The 15,946-nt window shown below is 39.4% G+C and overlaps 1 protein-coding gene and 1 pseudogene across 25 annotated transcripts in view; both read left to right on the plus strand.

The window, feature by feature from the left end:
- ABI3B (ABI family member 3 binding protein) overlaps nucleotides 1-15,946 on the plus strand; it is a 244,785-nt gene that overhangs the window by 73,664 nt on the left and 155,175 nt on the right. The gene's annotated exons all lie outside the window — the stretch shown is intronic.
- On the plus strand, nucleotides 9,143-12,952 carry LOC112425872 (BRCA1-A complex subunit Abraxas 1 pseudogene; annotated as a pseudogene).

Genomic DNA, 15,946 nt, shown 5'->3' on the forward strand with positions numbered 1-15,946 from the left:
ACTCATACTTAATGATGATCTGTTGACATCAGCCATCGGTTATGTGGTGCACGTTGAAGAATTATTTTAGTATCCTTCCTGCAGAAAAGGCTTAAGTTTAAAAACGTATGTTCACGATGGCAAATTCTGATTGAAGATTTTGTCTTCCAACCAGGTGTTAGGACTCCAACGGGACTAACGGGGTGCAAATGTTTTAATTCTCGTGTTCTCACAGCTGCTAACCCTCACACTCATTTCCCTAAGGGAGCACATTTCTCACACTCAGCACGGGCCCCTGAGTCACTATCTTGCCTATAACTCTTCCCAAGTGATGCCAGCTCTAGTGAGGAAAAGGTTACAGTGCCAATGCACTGGAAATGCTCTAAGCTGAAAAAAGTCCCGGAGAAGGATGCTACAGTCTGTGTTCTGGGAAAGATCAGCCCTCACCTGAGAGGCAGCATGATGTGGGGAAAGAATACCTACTTACTTTTGAGTCCAACAGACCTGGGTTCAAATTCAACACAACTCATTGTGGAATAGTTGTGGGTAAGTAGTTTAAATTATCTGAATTTTACTTTTCTCATTTATAAAATAGAGAATAATCTTTCAGAAGCATTGTAAAGACTATGGCTGAATCATATAACAGAGCTAATGTAGACCGGGTGTGGTGGCTCATGCCTGTAATCCCAGCACTTTGAGATGCCGAGGCGGGTGGATCATGAGGTCAGGAGTTCAAGACCAGCCTGGCCAAGATGGTGAAACCCTGTCTCTACTAAAAATACAAAAATTAGCCAGGCGTGGTGGCGGGTTCCCGTAATCCCAACTACTCAGGAGGCTGAGGCAGAAAATTGCTTGAACCCAGGAGGCGGAGGTTGCAGTGAGCCAAGATCACGCCACTGCACTCCAGCCTGGGAGTCAGAGCAAGACTCCATCTCAAAAAAATAACTAATTTTTTTTAAAAAGAAGCTAATATAGACTCTAGTACAGAGTAAGCATGTTTTGTAAATTTTGTCAGTTGCTGTTATAACAAGCAGAGTGGCCTTGGATAATTTACCTAACACTTCTGAGCTTTGTTTGTCTCAGTGGCTAATAATTATTGGGTTACCTCTCCACTAAAGTTCTGGCCAGCTCTAAGAGGTTAGTGCCTAGGTTGAAAAAGCTTGGTCTAAGTGGCAGTTTTGTGGTTTTGTTTTATATTTGGGGGTGGGAGATAGTGTTGGTAAAACTGCAGAAGTAGATTGTTTTAGCAGAGCTGTTAGTCACTGAAAGGTAGCCTTGCCCATCTATCATGCCCGGTATGTTTTCTCATCAGGGTCAACGCTCGAAACAGGATTAAAAAACAAAATAAGCAAAATCTAAGATGATGACACAGTAGCTGGTGCGCGCACACACAGCTCTCTCCCAAAGTCATTATTCTCTCTTAATTATCGAGGGTATGCCGTGTCAAAGCTGACTGTTTTGTGCCTTTGGTGAAGAGAGTCGTCAGGTGCCTCTTACAATTCCTTAGCTGTTGCCCCCAAAGAAAAATATGGTGACTCCCCCAAAAATATATACCTGAAAAAGTCTGTCATTTCTAGATCTCACTTTTTCAATCTCTTATTCAAATAAAGCAATTTTTAGTAAGAATTTTGGCCTGTCCTATTAAACAAATAAAAATAAGTGCATGACCCTTTAATTTACTTAACTGATGGCAATTCTGTCTCAGTGCATTTGGGCTAAAATTCAACCATCAGTTTCTTATTTTGAAGTTTCTCACTTTCTTTGTTTCACAGCGAAACATTTTCAAAAATTTAAAAGTAAAGTTTACGATTGATCAGATATGAATCAGTATAAATTGTATGCTTATAAATTGTAATTCAATTTATATTTCTGTAGGTTATTAGTACCATTTACAAGGTTAACCCTTAATTTTTATATTTGTATAGATGGCAAGAGGAAATGCACAATTTTTCCTCTTTTATCATGTCAACCCTTAGAATTTCAGTTGTTCCCTTCTACTTCTCTATCATAAAAATGTTTAAGATTGCTCTATTTTTATGAAAGTGGAATGAAATATAAAATAATAGAGATTGATACTGTTTATTACAGTGAAAGATAACTATCACAAGTGGTTATGCATTCATTGAAGAAAAAACAAATAGGGGTTGAAAATAACTGAAGGAACTATACAGGGAATATAAAGAAGCTAAAAAAAAAAAACTTATGAAAAAAGAAGCAGGATAAACCAATAGAAGGAAATGATGTAGTGCCATCATTGAAGCCAGCTGAGCCCTCTCTTGCTGGCAGAGTCCTTAGATGGCAAGAGGCTTCGAAGGCAGGGAGCAAGACAGCTGCCATGAGTGGATATCAGACTCCTGATACCGATGCAAGATGGCAGTTATGCAGGGAGAGGGAGTATTATTAGTTCTCTTTTACCCAGAAGGAGGTTGAAGCTCCAAGAGTTTTAAACTTCCTAAGCCTACTCAGCTGGTATACGGCAGGTACAGGGTTTGAAGCTAGGAAGTCTGAGCTCTGAACCACTGTGTTCTACTGCCTCTCAGAACTTAGGGAACTTTATCTGTTCTACAGGACAAAGGTCATAAGTTCCTGATGTGTTGCTTCTATAATGTCCCGTATAAAATGGTTAAAAAGTGGGTGGGGAGATGGATTATGGCTACCTTCTCATTAAGGTTTAAATAAAATATGTAAGGCACTCATTTCATCCTCAAAACTTGTTCTCTCCTCCCCTTCCTCCACCACCACCATCTCTGCTTATTATGTGCTGCCCATCCATCAAGTCCTACTTTATGTACTGTACACAAGGTCATTTCTGGCCAGGATAGACATTTCAGTCCCTCTGCATGAATATCCTGGAGACTTAGCATTTGCTTTTATCATTCTTCAGGTTAATCAATTGAAATTTGTTTTTATTTTTGTGTGTCCTGTCTGCCTCTTCACCACCCAAGTAGAAAACTCCCAGGAGCTGAGGATCCTAGAAACCTTAGATTTATTTTTACCCTCAATGTTGTCATTGATTTCAGAAACACAATAAATGAATGGATGGGTGGATGGGTGGATTAATAAATGGGAAAGAGGAAAAGGAAAGACCCAAAAAGTCTGAAACAGTTGTGGGTACCATTTAAGATAGATTTTTCTCTTTTAAAATTATTTTCAAAATGTCATCTAATTCTTAGTTATTTCTTTGGAAATAGATTTACCACTTGGGAAGTATTTGGCTTTAAATCTTCAAGATGAGTCCAAATTTATCATTAAAAAAAACAGGAATCCCAGAATCATTTGATTTTTTTTTTTTCCTCCAAGGCACAAAATTTACCAGAACTTAAGCTTCAAAGGAATTTTTAAAGAAATTAGCCTAATAGGTATCAATTTCTTAATAAACGTATACCATTTCTTAAACAATTCATCAGTTTATACCAGAAAGCCATTGTATGATAAGAGATGACCATTTCATCCTGTTTTGGTAAGGAAAACATCTTTCAAAGTCCTGTTCTTTTCTACTGGATTCAAGTACAATGTTTTCATTGGTCTGCTTGACTTCATCAAATGATAAACTGTCGCCAAGTCTATCTTTTCTGGAAATACAATACAAAAATTCACAGTATTTTAATATAAAGCACAATTTTTTCAAATGTATTACCCAATGCACTGAGATCAAAATCTAAATTTAAAAAGTCATTCTCAATTGTATCCAAAAGAGTATCCCTGAATGGCGAATGGCCTTTTTTGTCATGCGCCAAAAAGACATATGGTCCCAGATTCATTGCAAAAGTCTTGCTATGGAGAAGGGGTCTTAAGTGGAAAGACAGCTGCCAGTAAAAGGATATTAAAGGGTTATCTGGAATAGATGTATAAGATAGCATTTAAACTCTAGCATTTTCTTTTACATTTCAAAACCAAGGAACGTGGTCACATCAACTTTCCTGATTATCCACATATTATTTTCCTTTAAATATTTTCCATTCCATGGACATTCAGTGCTCTCTGACACCTATGGGTCATACCAAGTGCTATGCCATGAAGGCCAGCATTAGGTTACACTCTTCTGTATTGTTCTCCAATTGTTTTTGTCATGTGTGTGTTTCTTCTGTGTCGTGTCTCACCAGCAAAATAGTAAGCTCCTGAGGACCAGAGCTGAGTCTCACCTTCCCTGATGGGCTCCACAATCAAGGTGAATATATTCATAGCTGTAATAGCTGGCTCCCCAGCGTTTGCTAGGGAAGGCTCCTTGCCCAAATAACAAGTCCCTAGTTGCCTATAGTAAAAATATCCAGGAGAAAAAAATTATTCAACTGGGGTAAAGGGTTGACTCTACCCTATTAGTAAAGTAACTATATACCCTTTTTTATCTGGCATAGTTATGGTTGACACCTGCTGTTCTGATATAATTAATTGTGCTTCCTTTCTTTCAATAGTACCCCAGTTTAGTTGAAAAATCTATAGACAATCTACATATGGGAGAAAGCCTAGAAATCTTAGCATGGTCCCCAGATATTTCACAATCTTCACAATCTGATCCCGAGGTAATAGCCAGCCTTTTCTCTGCCACTGGGGATGCTCTGCATCAAGAAGAGAGAGACAAAATGAAGGGTTGGAGCGTTTGCCACAGGTTTGCCACTGCTGTGTTCTCTTCTCCAGGCTGGGCACATGGATGGTCAAATGCTGGAGTGGCAGTTCTTATCAACCTGTTACCCGATGATTTAATATTTTTGAGCACTTACAATGTGCTGGGCTAAGGGATTTATGGAAATGGGTTATTAAATCCTTACGGCAACCCCATGAAGCAGGTACTATTAGCATTCTCTTTGTCCCACTGAAGACAGTCCCCAAGAGGTTAAGAAATCTACAAGTAACAGGCTGACTCCTGAGCCTGTATCTGAACACCACACCAAAGTGCTTTTCTCCATGGCCTCTAAGTGTTCTGGTAATTTTGAACTCAATGTTAAAAACTCATCTTGTATAAATTATTCCTGACTCCCCACTCCTACATGGAAAAGCTGACAAGAACATCTAAAAAGAAAGAAAAACCTTTGCTAATTTGAAGGCTTTGACTTTGGATACTATCTGAGAGCTAATGTGACCTGGCTTTATAAATTGAAAGAAAAATATCCAAAGTCCTGATAAAGAAAAATATCCAAACGCACTTCCTGTGGCGATAACGTGAACAAAGTGGTGAATTCACTGGAAAATGCGTGTGTGGGAATGTACAGTCTCTACTTTAAAAATCAAGCCCCTGCCAAGGCTTAAACCAGTTAACAGACAACACTGTACACTAAACTTCTCCATGGGATACACATATAAAACACGGGCAAGGAAAAAACTACAGGCAATAAAGCCAACAACTGTAATGCCTAACAGGTCTGCTAAACTAGGAACGGATGTGGCAAGTGGGTAAGAGAAATAGTTTTTAAACATTTGTGGTGTCGGGGAGAGAGTCTGCCAGAGCATGCGAGTGAAGCAGGGTTAGTTTGGGACAGTGGCTGACGGAGATGCTCCCGACTCTATACAGGAAATGAAATGACCTGGAACCTCGGCGTTGTGGTTAGTGTGCAGGCACTGGAAGTGGAAGGGTCGGGGTTGGCTTCACAGTCAGATGACCAGTGCACTTAGAGGACCTTGCATTCTGGGTTTAATGCCCTGCTCTCACTGTCATGAATTCTTAATTTATCTTTCCATTTTATTTTGTAAGTGAGGTCCTATCAGACAACAGAGCAGGTGCAGAGGGCTTGGAGCCTGGGTTCCTGTGCTTGGCCTCCCAGCCCCTCCCCTAGTTTGATTCTCTGCTGTCATGTCCTCCAGCCCTGGTGTCCCTGCTGCTTGGCTGCCTTCCACTTCCCATCCCTATTTCAGCGACATCAGCTGCCCTCCACCTCCAGCAGGGACTTGGGTGTGCACACCTCCGTGATGACATCTGGCAGGGCATGGCGGTAGCAGTCCTTGCAGTGTCTGGCAGTGCCACTGTGTGTTAAGTAGGGCATTTGGTGGGGGCAAGCCTCCCTCTCACCTGCTTCAGGTACACAGTATGTCCCAGTGCAGAAATGGCAATCCCTTGGGGGTCTATGAATTGGGGTGGCAGACCTGTGAGGAACGGAGATTGACTTTTCTCCCCTTGGGGGTGTGTTGGAGGATAAGGGCAAAGCACTTTGGTCTTGATCCTGGGACTGCTGCTGGAGGGAGATAGTAAGTGGAGGGGGAAGGGAGTGGGCTGAGGGTCTGCACCCACCTGCAAAGTGTAATGTTAAATAGCAAAGAAACATGATGATGGGCCAAGACAGATATGGTGGAAGAAAGTACAAGTTGAATGTTGTGCCTTCAATGGCACTCTTTTTAGGGTCCTACCTTTCGATTTTGCATCTGACCCTGCAAATTATATAGTCAGCCTTGGGTGAAATGCATGCTTTTAATAGCATTGGCTCCCCACCTCTCACAGAATGAAAGTAAAACCTCCAATAATGTCTTCCTCAATGGATTGTCTTTAAAATAACCCTCTGTTTAGAAAAAGTACATGCATTTTTTTCTTCCAGACAACCTTAGAAAGCTGTAAATGGTGACCAAGTATGGCAGAGCCATTGGGAGTACACACTGCTGGAAAGAGATGCCCTCTTTCCCCCCGCTTGTCTTCCTCCCATACCCCTTTCCCCACATCCTCTCTTCCAGTCAATGCCGCACTCCCATTTCATATGTAGAGGCTCCACTCACTCTCTACAGTGGGCCAACGAGGGGCTGCTTCTCACTGCTGTTACTTAACTCCAAACAATTCTGAGCAACCCCTCTTGTGACAACATCCGCACCAACATGAGCCGTAAGCTCCCTTCAGAACAGGCCTGTGAACGTTCTGGAACCCTAGCAGTGGCTGCTGTACCTAGTCATTTTTGCATCGTTGCTCTGTGGTACGGCTGGCTGCACTTCTGTGAGAAGCTTAACCTTCAGTATGAGCTCAGCCTGCCAGGGGCCTGGTCCTGCAGACTGCATGTTAAAGAGTGAGAGAAGCCAGAATTCTCTAAGCCATGGGGCATAACAGAGTGTTCTGTCAAACTGGGTGTGGGTTCATTATTCAACAGATCTTGTAATGTTTAATGGAAATAATTACTGAATAGTGCAGGATTTGCTTTAAAATTTGCTCTCCAATTATTTTTCAGGCAAAGGAGGAAAAAGTTTTTTGTTCCACGTGAAAACATATACTTTTTCTGAGGAAAAAAAAAAAGCAGTCCTACAAATAGGACTTATTAGAGACTAACTGATTACTCACTTTTCAAAAAATATTTGTGCTGATTGTGCTATTTCCCAACCCTCTAATTATTTTTTTCCTCTTCTGCCTGCAAAACCTCTGCCTTCATTCATCTTTATTCTAGCCCCAGGCATTAAAGGGGTAGAAGAGCAGATTCATTCATTCTTTCAGAACATGTTTATTGAGCAATTACTATGTTTCCAGGTTTAGAGGTCCACGCATAAACAGAGCATGAACTGAAAGCCTGGCCCACATCCAGAGTGATCCTCAGCCTCTTACGGCTTTTTTCAGGGGCTTAGGAATACTCTAAAAGGTGGAGGACTTATGTTACTTTGTGATGCTCCATAATTCTGTAGACATTCTTTTTTATGTTTAAGGGCAATGTGCTAGTAATCTACTGAGTGATGTATTAAAAATTAACACTGCATGTTAATTTAGTCAATTATATTGTATGTATTGTGTTAATGTAAAATTGGGATAACACTGACATTACTTATGCTACTCTGTATTCTACTTGAGCTTCAAGCTACCATGAAATTTTGCCAAGCTACAACTTAGCACATGCCCAAGCAGACAGCAGGATTTCCCCAATTTTCTAGAAAAATACCCATCAGTGTTTTTCCGGAAGTGACGTCCTCCTTCCTGAAAGAACATTAGTGATGTTCTTGAGTTGGTCCAGACTCTCAGTTGCTGCTGTTCTGGCCTTTTCATATGTAATTATTTCAGGGTCACTTACTTGTCATGGATGGGTGAGTTTTCTGTAGTCATTATTGATTCTGTCCTGTGGAGTGATGGCATCAACAATATTGGAGCCTATCTTTTCCCAGCAATGGTCTTCAGGGTGGATATGGACTACAGTTGAGTTATGAATCATTTTTATACCCCATTACTGAAACCAGTTTGCTGTTGTGGTGTCAATTTGGTTTTATTACTCAGTTCTTTGTCACCGGAATAGGACAATGGGTGGGGTGGGTGGAGCGCAAAGTTGGTCCCCCTGCTGACACTTAGAACTACTGGTAAGTAGCCTTCAATAAGTGACGAGACAACAGCATTCTACTCTTTTTACATTCCACTCCCCACAGGCCTGCCCGCCTCTGCCTAGACTGACTTCTTCAGTGGGGTTACCCTCTCCCTTCTCCCCTTCATCTACTAACAGGCCACAGGGGACCCATCTATAGCAGGGGCAAAGGCAGCTGACAGCCACAGAGCCACAGAGCCTAGGGTGCTGGTGAGCTGTTTGTGTACCTGTTTCACGGCCACACTTAGGAGGTCCCTTTTTTGAGAACTGACTAGTGGGTGAGTGGAACTCCCTGCTGGAGCTTAAAAGATAGCAATATTTCTCAAGGGTGTTTTTCAGGCAGACGTTGCTCAGGGTTAGTGTTGGTGAAATGCAGTACAGGAGCTGTCGGCCAAATGTCAAGAGCTAGAGGATGCTTAAATTCAGATTATACCCGCTCAGGTCTGAATATAGCTAAATGTGGCATGTGGACACCTACAGATGCAAATAAGAATCGACAATATTTCCGTTATGAAGATTTCCATGGGCATAGTTGTTTGTTTATTTGTTTGTTTGTTTGTTTTCTGTGGCTGATTTTATTCTTATTAGGGTCTCATGATGTGCCACACTGGCTTCTAATAAAAATAGTTACCTTATTTCATCAAATTCTAAAGCATCTTTAACTGTAAATCAGTCTACTATTTTACATAAAACTAAGAAACAATAAAGTTGCTAATTAATGGTACTGCTCTTGCACCCCTTGAGGCTTTTATTTTATACTTATGGAAAGAGCTTCCTTTGACCCATTGATGCATACATTTTATGTTGTCTGTTCTTTTTACAAAAGAGATCATTTCCTTTTCTGTAAACTATTTTAGAAGCGTTTTAGATTAATGAAGTTGTGAAGATAGGTGTTGTGTAGCCTGAGGCGGCGGCAGCACGGAGGGTAAGAGCAGGTGCTCTCAGGCTATGTGTTGACCAGCTTGCCTTACACCACCCCAGCACGGTTTGTGACACGGAAGGTTTTCTTCTTGAGGCAGTAAAAGGTGAAGCCAAGAATAGCATTACTGATTCCCAAATGGATGATGTTGAAGTTGTTCATACAACTGACATTCAGAAATACATTCCATGCTTTTTTTAGCTTTTATAATTCCTCAAGTGAAATAAGTGAGCAAGCAGTGAAGAAAATATTCTCCAATGTCAAAAAGAATGTGATAGGTTGGTATAAATTCCATCATCATTCAGATCAGATCATGATGTTTATAGAGAGACTGCTTCACAAAAACTTGCAGGAGCATTTTTCAAGCCAATAGCTTGTTTTTCTACTATTAACACCAAGTATAATAACAGAAAACTGCTCTACTCATTGACTGAAACATGCCTTATATAAACCTCAAAAAGGACTTTTTCACAGGGTATCTTTAGCGGTTGCCAGTCTGGGTATTTCTGAACAACTAGGTTATGAAACTGTATCAGGTTCCTGTATGTCCACTGGTTTTAGCCAAGCAGTAAAAACACACAGCTCTACATTTTTTGAAGAAGATGGATCTTTAAAGGAGGTACATAAGATAAAGGAAATGTATGCTTCATTACAAGAGGAATTAAGAGTATATGCAAAAAAGTGGAAGACAGTGAACAAGCAATAAATAAACTAGTAAAGGATGTAAACAGATTAAAACAAGAAACTGAGAAAAGGAGATGAGCATAGATTCAGGCAGCAGGAGAGAAGAACATCTAAAAAGACCCTCAGGGGAACATTTTTCCTGGTCAAGCATTGCGGACCTTTTATCCAGATTCTGAATTTCTTCAATCATGTGTTATGTCTTTAAAAACCAGACATGTTTCTAAAAGTAGCTGTAACTACAACCTCCACCTCGATGTAGTAGCCAAAATGACCTTAATGGTAGAACACACTGACATTCCTGAAGCTAGTCCAGCTAGCAGACCACAAATGATTAAGCATAAAGCTTTAGGCTTAGATGACAGATGAAATTCAAGAGATCATGGCAGTTAGAGATACAAGACAAACCATCTAAAACAGATACTGATAGCAGTTACCAAGAAAAAGCATCCACAATGGACAGCCCAGAAATAGATGAAGAGATTGAGAAAATGAAGGGATCTAGTGAATATCCAGTCTCCTACATCTTGATCCTTTTAACCTAAAAGGAGATTTTTTTTTTAATTTGGCTGATGGGTAAAGCCAAACATTTCTATTGTTTTTTCTATGTTGAGCTACTTGTGCTAATACAGATGAATTCATTTGTTTTTACTATGTTCCCCTGTTTGCAGTAATCCGCAGATTAAGTCTTGGCATGTTTAATTTATAAAGTACTTTTTTGAACATCAGATGCTTTTATTTTAAAATCTTTTTTCACATTTCACTAAGTTGTTGAGGGAAAGGCTTACACTGACACATTCTTTATCACTGGAAAAGTGAGGCTGGGCACAGTGGCTCACACCTGTAATTCCAGCACTTAGGGAGGACAAGGCAGGAGAATTTATTGAGGCCAGAAGTTAGAGAGCAACCTGGGCAGCAAAGTGAGACCCATCTCTATTTAAAAAGGAAAAATAAATGGAAAAGCAAGAATAGAAAAGAAATAGAATTTATTTTCACAATGTGGAAAGAAATGTATATGAAAATTTACTTTTTATCTAAGTCATTAAAATTCTAAAGTGATAATTTTTTTTACTTTTTAAAAATTATACTTTAAGTTCTGGGGTACATGTGCAGAACATGCAGGTTTGTTAAGGTATACAAGTGTCATGGTAGTTTGCTGCCCCCATCAACCCATCATCTACATTAGGTATTTTTCCTAATGTCATCCCTGTCATCCCTCCTCCCACCCCTGACTTCTCAACAGGCCCTGGTGTGTGATGTTCCCCTCCCTGTGTCCATGTGTTCTCATTGTTCAACTCCCACTAATGAGTGAAAAGATGCAGTGTGTGGTTTTCTGTTCTTGTGTTGGATTGCTGAGAATGATGGTTTCCAGCATCATCCATGTCCCTGCAAAAGACATGAACTCACCTTTTTTTTTATGGCTGCATAGTATTCCATGGTATATACGTGCCACGTTTTCTTTATCCAGTCTATCATTGATGGGCATTTGGGTTGCTTCCAAGTCTTTGCTATTGTGAACAGTGCTGAGGTAAACATACATGTGCATGTGTCTTTATAGTAGAATGATTTATAATTATTTTGGATATATACCCAGTAATGGAATTGCTGGGTCAAATGGTATTTCTAGTTCTAGATCCTTGAGGAATCACCACACTGTCTTCCACAATGGTTGAACTAATTTATACCCCCACCAACAGTGTAAAAGTGTTCCTATTTCTCCACATCCTCTCCAGCATCTGTTGTTTCCTGACTTTTTAATGATTGCCATTCTACCTGGCATGAGATGTTATCCGATTGTGGTTTTGATTTGCATTTCTCTAATGACCAGTGATGAGCATTTTTTCATATGTTTGTCGGCTGCATAAATGTCTTCTTTTGAGAAGTGTCTGTTCATATCCTTTGCCCACTTTTTGATGGGTTTTTTTTTCTTGTAAATTTGTTTAAGTTCTTTGTAGATTCTGGATATTAGCCCTTTGTCAGATGGATAGATTACAAAATTTTTCTCCCATTCTGTAGGTTGCTGCCTGTTCACTCTGATGATAGTTTCTTTTGCTGTGCAGAAGCTCTTTAGTTTAATTAGATCCTATTTGTCTATTTTGACTTTTGTTGCCATTGCTTTTGGTGTTTTAGTCATGAAGTCTTTGCCCATGCCTATGTCCTGAGTAGTATTGCCTAGGATTTCTTCTAGGGTTTTTATGGTTTTAAGTCTTACATTTATGTCTTTAATCCATCTTGAGTTAATTTTTGTATAAGGTGTAAGGAAGGGATTCAGTTTCAGCTTTCTGCATGTGGCTAGCCAGTATTCCCAACACCATTTATTAAATAGGGAATCCTACCCCATTCCTTGTTTTTGTCAGGTTTGTCAAAGATCAGATGGTTGTAGATGCATGGTGTTATTTCTGAGGGCTGTGTTGTGTTTCATTGGTCTATATCTCTGTTTTGGTACCAGTACCATGCTGTTTTGGTGACTATAGCCTTGTAGTATAGTTTGAAGTCAGGTAGCATGATGCCTCCAGCTTTGTTACTTTTACTTAGGATTGTCTTGACTATGCAGGCTCTTTTTTGGTTCCATATGAAATTGAAAGTAGTTTTTTCCAATTCTGTGAAGAAAGTCAATGGTAGTTTGATGAGGATGGCATTGAATCTATAAATTACCTTGGGCAGTATGGCCATTTTCATGATATTGATTCTTCCTATCCATGAGCATGGAATGTTTTCCCATTTGTTTGTGTCCTCTCCTATTTCCTTGAGCAGTGGTTTGTAGTTCTTGAAGAAGTCCTTCACATCCCTTATAAATTGGATTCCTAGTTATTTTATTCTCTTTGTAGCAATTGTGAATGGGAGTTCACTCATTATTTGGCTTGCTGTTTGTCTGTTATTGGTGTATAGAAACAATGGGAAATTCAACTCAGAGTCTTGTTGTTTTTTTCACCCAGTATCATTCTCGGTGCCAGCAAGGGTCTGGCATGTTTAGTAAAGGAGGATCGGATCATACATTTGATTTAGATGTTTTAAGATATATTTTATAAGAAAGTATTCCACTGAATTCTTATTTATTCAGAATTAGTATAATATTTTTTCAAATGACTTTTCAGCACCTGTGGAAATAGGGTTACTTTTTTTTTTTTTTTTTTTTTTTTGAGACAGAGTCTTTGCTCTGTCACCCAGGCTGTAGTGCAGTGGTACGATCTCGGCTCACTGGAAGCTCCGCCTCCAGGGTTCACACCAGTCTCCTGCCTCAGCCTCCCGAGTAGCTGGGACTACAGGCACCCACCACCACGCCCTGCTAATTTTTGTATTTTTTAGCAAAAATGAGGTTTCCCTGTGTTAGCCAGGGTGGTCTTGATCTCCTGACCTCGTGATCCTCCTGCCTCAGCCTCCCAAATGCTGGGATTACAGGCGTGAGCTACCACACCCAGCCTTTTTTTCCCTTTATGTTACATTCCTGGGATAAACTATACATGGTAATAATTTGTTATTGTATTATGTGCTGCCGAATCCAGATTCTGCCTGTCAGTATATTTTTAGGGTTTTTTTGCATCAATATTTATGAATGAGTTTGGTTTGTAATGTTTATTGTGAAATGCTTGCATTTTGGAACCTAATGATCCTTACTATAAAGATTTTTTGAACATTTTCCTCTCTTGTAATATATCCTTAGACTTTGTAGAACACAAACTCTGCTTTCTAGAAATCACCATCGTTACTAATACTTAATTCATACTTTTTGTGTTTGACATTGTTAGTGTTTTTTGTTTTGTTTTGTTTTTGTTTTTCTAAGACAAGTTCTCACTGTCACCCAGGTTGAAGTACAGTGGTGCAATCTCAGCTCACTGCAACCTCTGCCTCATGGGCTCAAGCAGTCCTCCCACCTCAGCCTACTGAGTAGCTAGGACTACAGGTGCCCATCACCATGTGTGGATAATTTTTGTATTTTTTGTAAAGATGGGGTTTCACCCTGTTGCCCAAGCTAGTCTCAAACTCCCAAGCTCAAGCGATCCCCCCACCTTGGCCTCCCAAAGTGCTGGGATTACAGGCTGAGCCACCATGCCTGGCCTTTGTTACAACTTTAATTATCTTTAAGAACCTTATGAAACTAGGTATGATTTTTCCTACTTTGCAGGAAACTGAGGTACACAGAGGTTAAGTACTTTGACTTGTACTAGCATGTAGTTGCACAGGATTTAATCTGTTTCCAGAGTCTGTGCTCTTATGTCCAGAAATTTAGTTTAATGAAAAAATTGTTAAACGTGGCAAGGGCCTTTCTCAGACCCCCTTACCTAATTTCTTTTAGGATTATCTTGGCTTATTTCATGCTTCTTTTGTGGACACTTTAATGGCAGAAACCTTGCATGCAGAACTAAGCTTCCCTGTGATGACATTCTGAAGCAGTGAGGCTTACAATGCAGGCGTCCTCTAATGGGAGCAGACCCAAAATGTGAAAATTGGGAGTTATCAAACTGCAATTATAAGAGTATTACTGAAAAATCCGGTAATTAACAAAATATTTCAACAGTAGATTTCCTTAAGCAGTAAACTGCCCCTGTCCTCCACCATAGGGCATTCAAAATATTAAGCAAATTAGATTTAATTAGTCTGCCACATTGTATAGAATTAAACATTAGAAATGGAAACTTTGTTAAGGTAACTGCATTCTCTGCAACTTTTCCTAAATTGTCGTTTTAATTATATATCTTTCTAAATGAAGTAATACATATTGGCAGAATTCCAGTCTACAATGTATTTATTTCCAGGCTACTGTAAATCCACAAAGAATTTTATTGTACAGAAAAGAAATAGAAATCCTATTTTTTTTTTTTTTTTTTTTTGAGACGGAATCTGGCCCTGTTGCCCAGGCTGGAGTGCAGTGGCACGATCTCAGCTCACTGCAAGCTCCGAGAAATCCTATTCTTTAGTTTTATTTTTCCACACCTGTGTCTCCAGTAGCACACAAAGACTCCCAAACTATGTGTATGTTGGAAATATTTAATGAGCAGTGAGAGCCAACACATGCACCCAGGTAACAACATTTGTTCCAATTTGTAATGGGCTGTAACAGCCTATGCTTTATGCAAACTAACTGTGATCATAACAAAAGGTATTTTTAAATTGCTCATATAACCATATGTCTTGGATCATGGTACTATCTTTGGCTTCTGTATATGTTATTTTTCTAGTGTTTCAGATCTTTTTATAAAAACCTCTACGCATTAGGCATAATTAATCCATATCAAGAAAGAATCTAAAAGGTTAACTCTAAGAGACTCTGCTAGAGTGAGAACAATTTAGGAAAACTAGGGGTTTTGTTTTCTAAAAGTGAATTCCTGAGATTTATTTAAAAAGCATTTTGTAGACTTGATTAAGATAGTTACATAACTTGCAGGGCCAAGAACAAAATAAAAATGCAGGTCCCCTGGTTCAAAAACATGAAAAAATTGTTGTTAAAGATACTAAAATATAAAGCTTTTTCCTTTTTGTGGTTTCTCATTTTGTCATGATTTTATTTATTGATTGATTTTATTTACTATTTGATGTCTTAGTAAATAAAAAATGTAAAATTATTAGCATGAAGTTTACTTTGTATCTTTAGTTCAATCCCAGGTTTAAATGCAAACGTAAGAGCCTTTAACTCCTAAGTGAAACTACTGAAATTGCACAATTCAAATTTCGCAGTTTATACATGCGTATTGTGCATATGTATTTTGTTCCTACCAGAATAGTGGAAATGCTGCACAAAACTAATTCAGCTGTTTGTTTCACTTCTTGATATGTGCACATTCTACCAACACTCTTCTTTCAACTTATTTCTGAATGAGGAAGAGTTGGAAAAAAAGCCAAACAAAACTATGGGTTTCCCTCTCTTTCCCTTTTCTCCTTTATCATTTGCAGCATAAGTGGTTGGCTGATGCATGAGTAAGAAAGGATATGATAGAGTTTCTTGGTCATTGGTACCTTAAAGTGCCATTGCCTTCTTTCTGCATCTAAAGCACGTTCTGGTTCGAATGGAAAGTATGGCCTCTCACAGCTCTGGGTGTCCCCCTCCTTACCTTTTTACTGAATGGTAAATGTGACATACTTGTTCTACCTTTGAGTCTTGCGGAACTCCCACACATCATGGTTCCTT

Source organism: Macaca nemestrina, chromosome 2 (assembly GCF_043159975.1).
Source record: "Macaca nemestrina isolate mMacNem1 chromosome 2, mMacNem.hap1, whole genome shotgun sequence".
In the NCBI taxonomy this organism is placed as follows: Eukaryota; Metazoa; Chordata; class Mammalia; order Primates; family Cercopithecidae; genus Macaca; species Macaca nemestrina.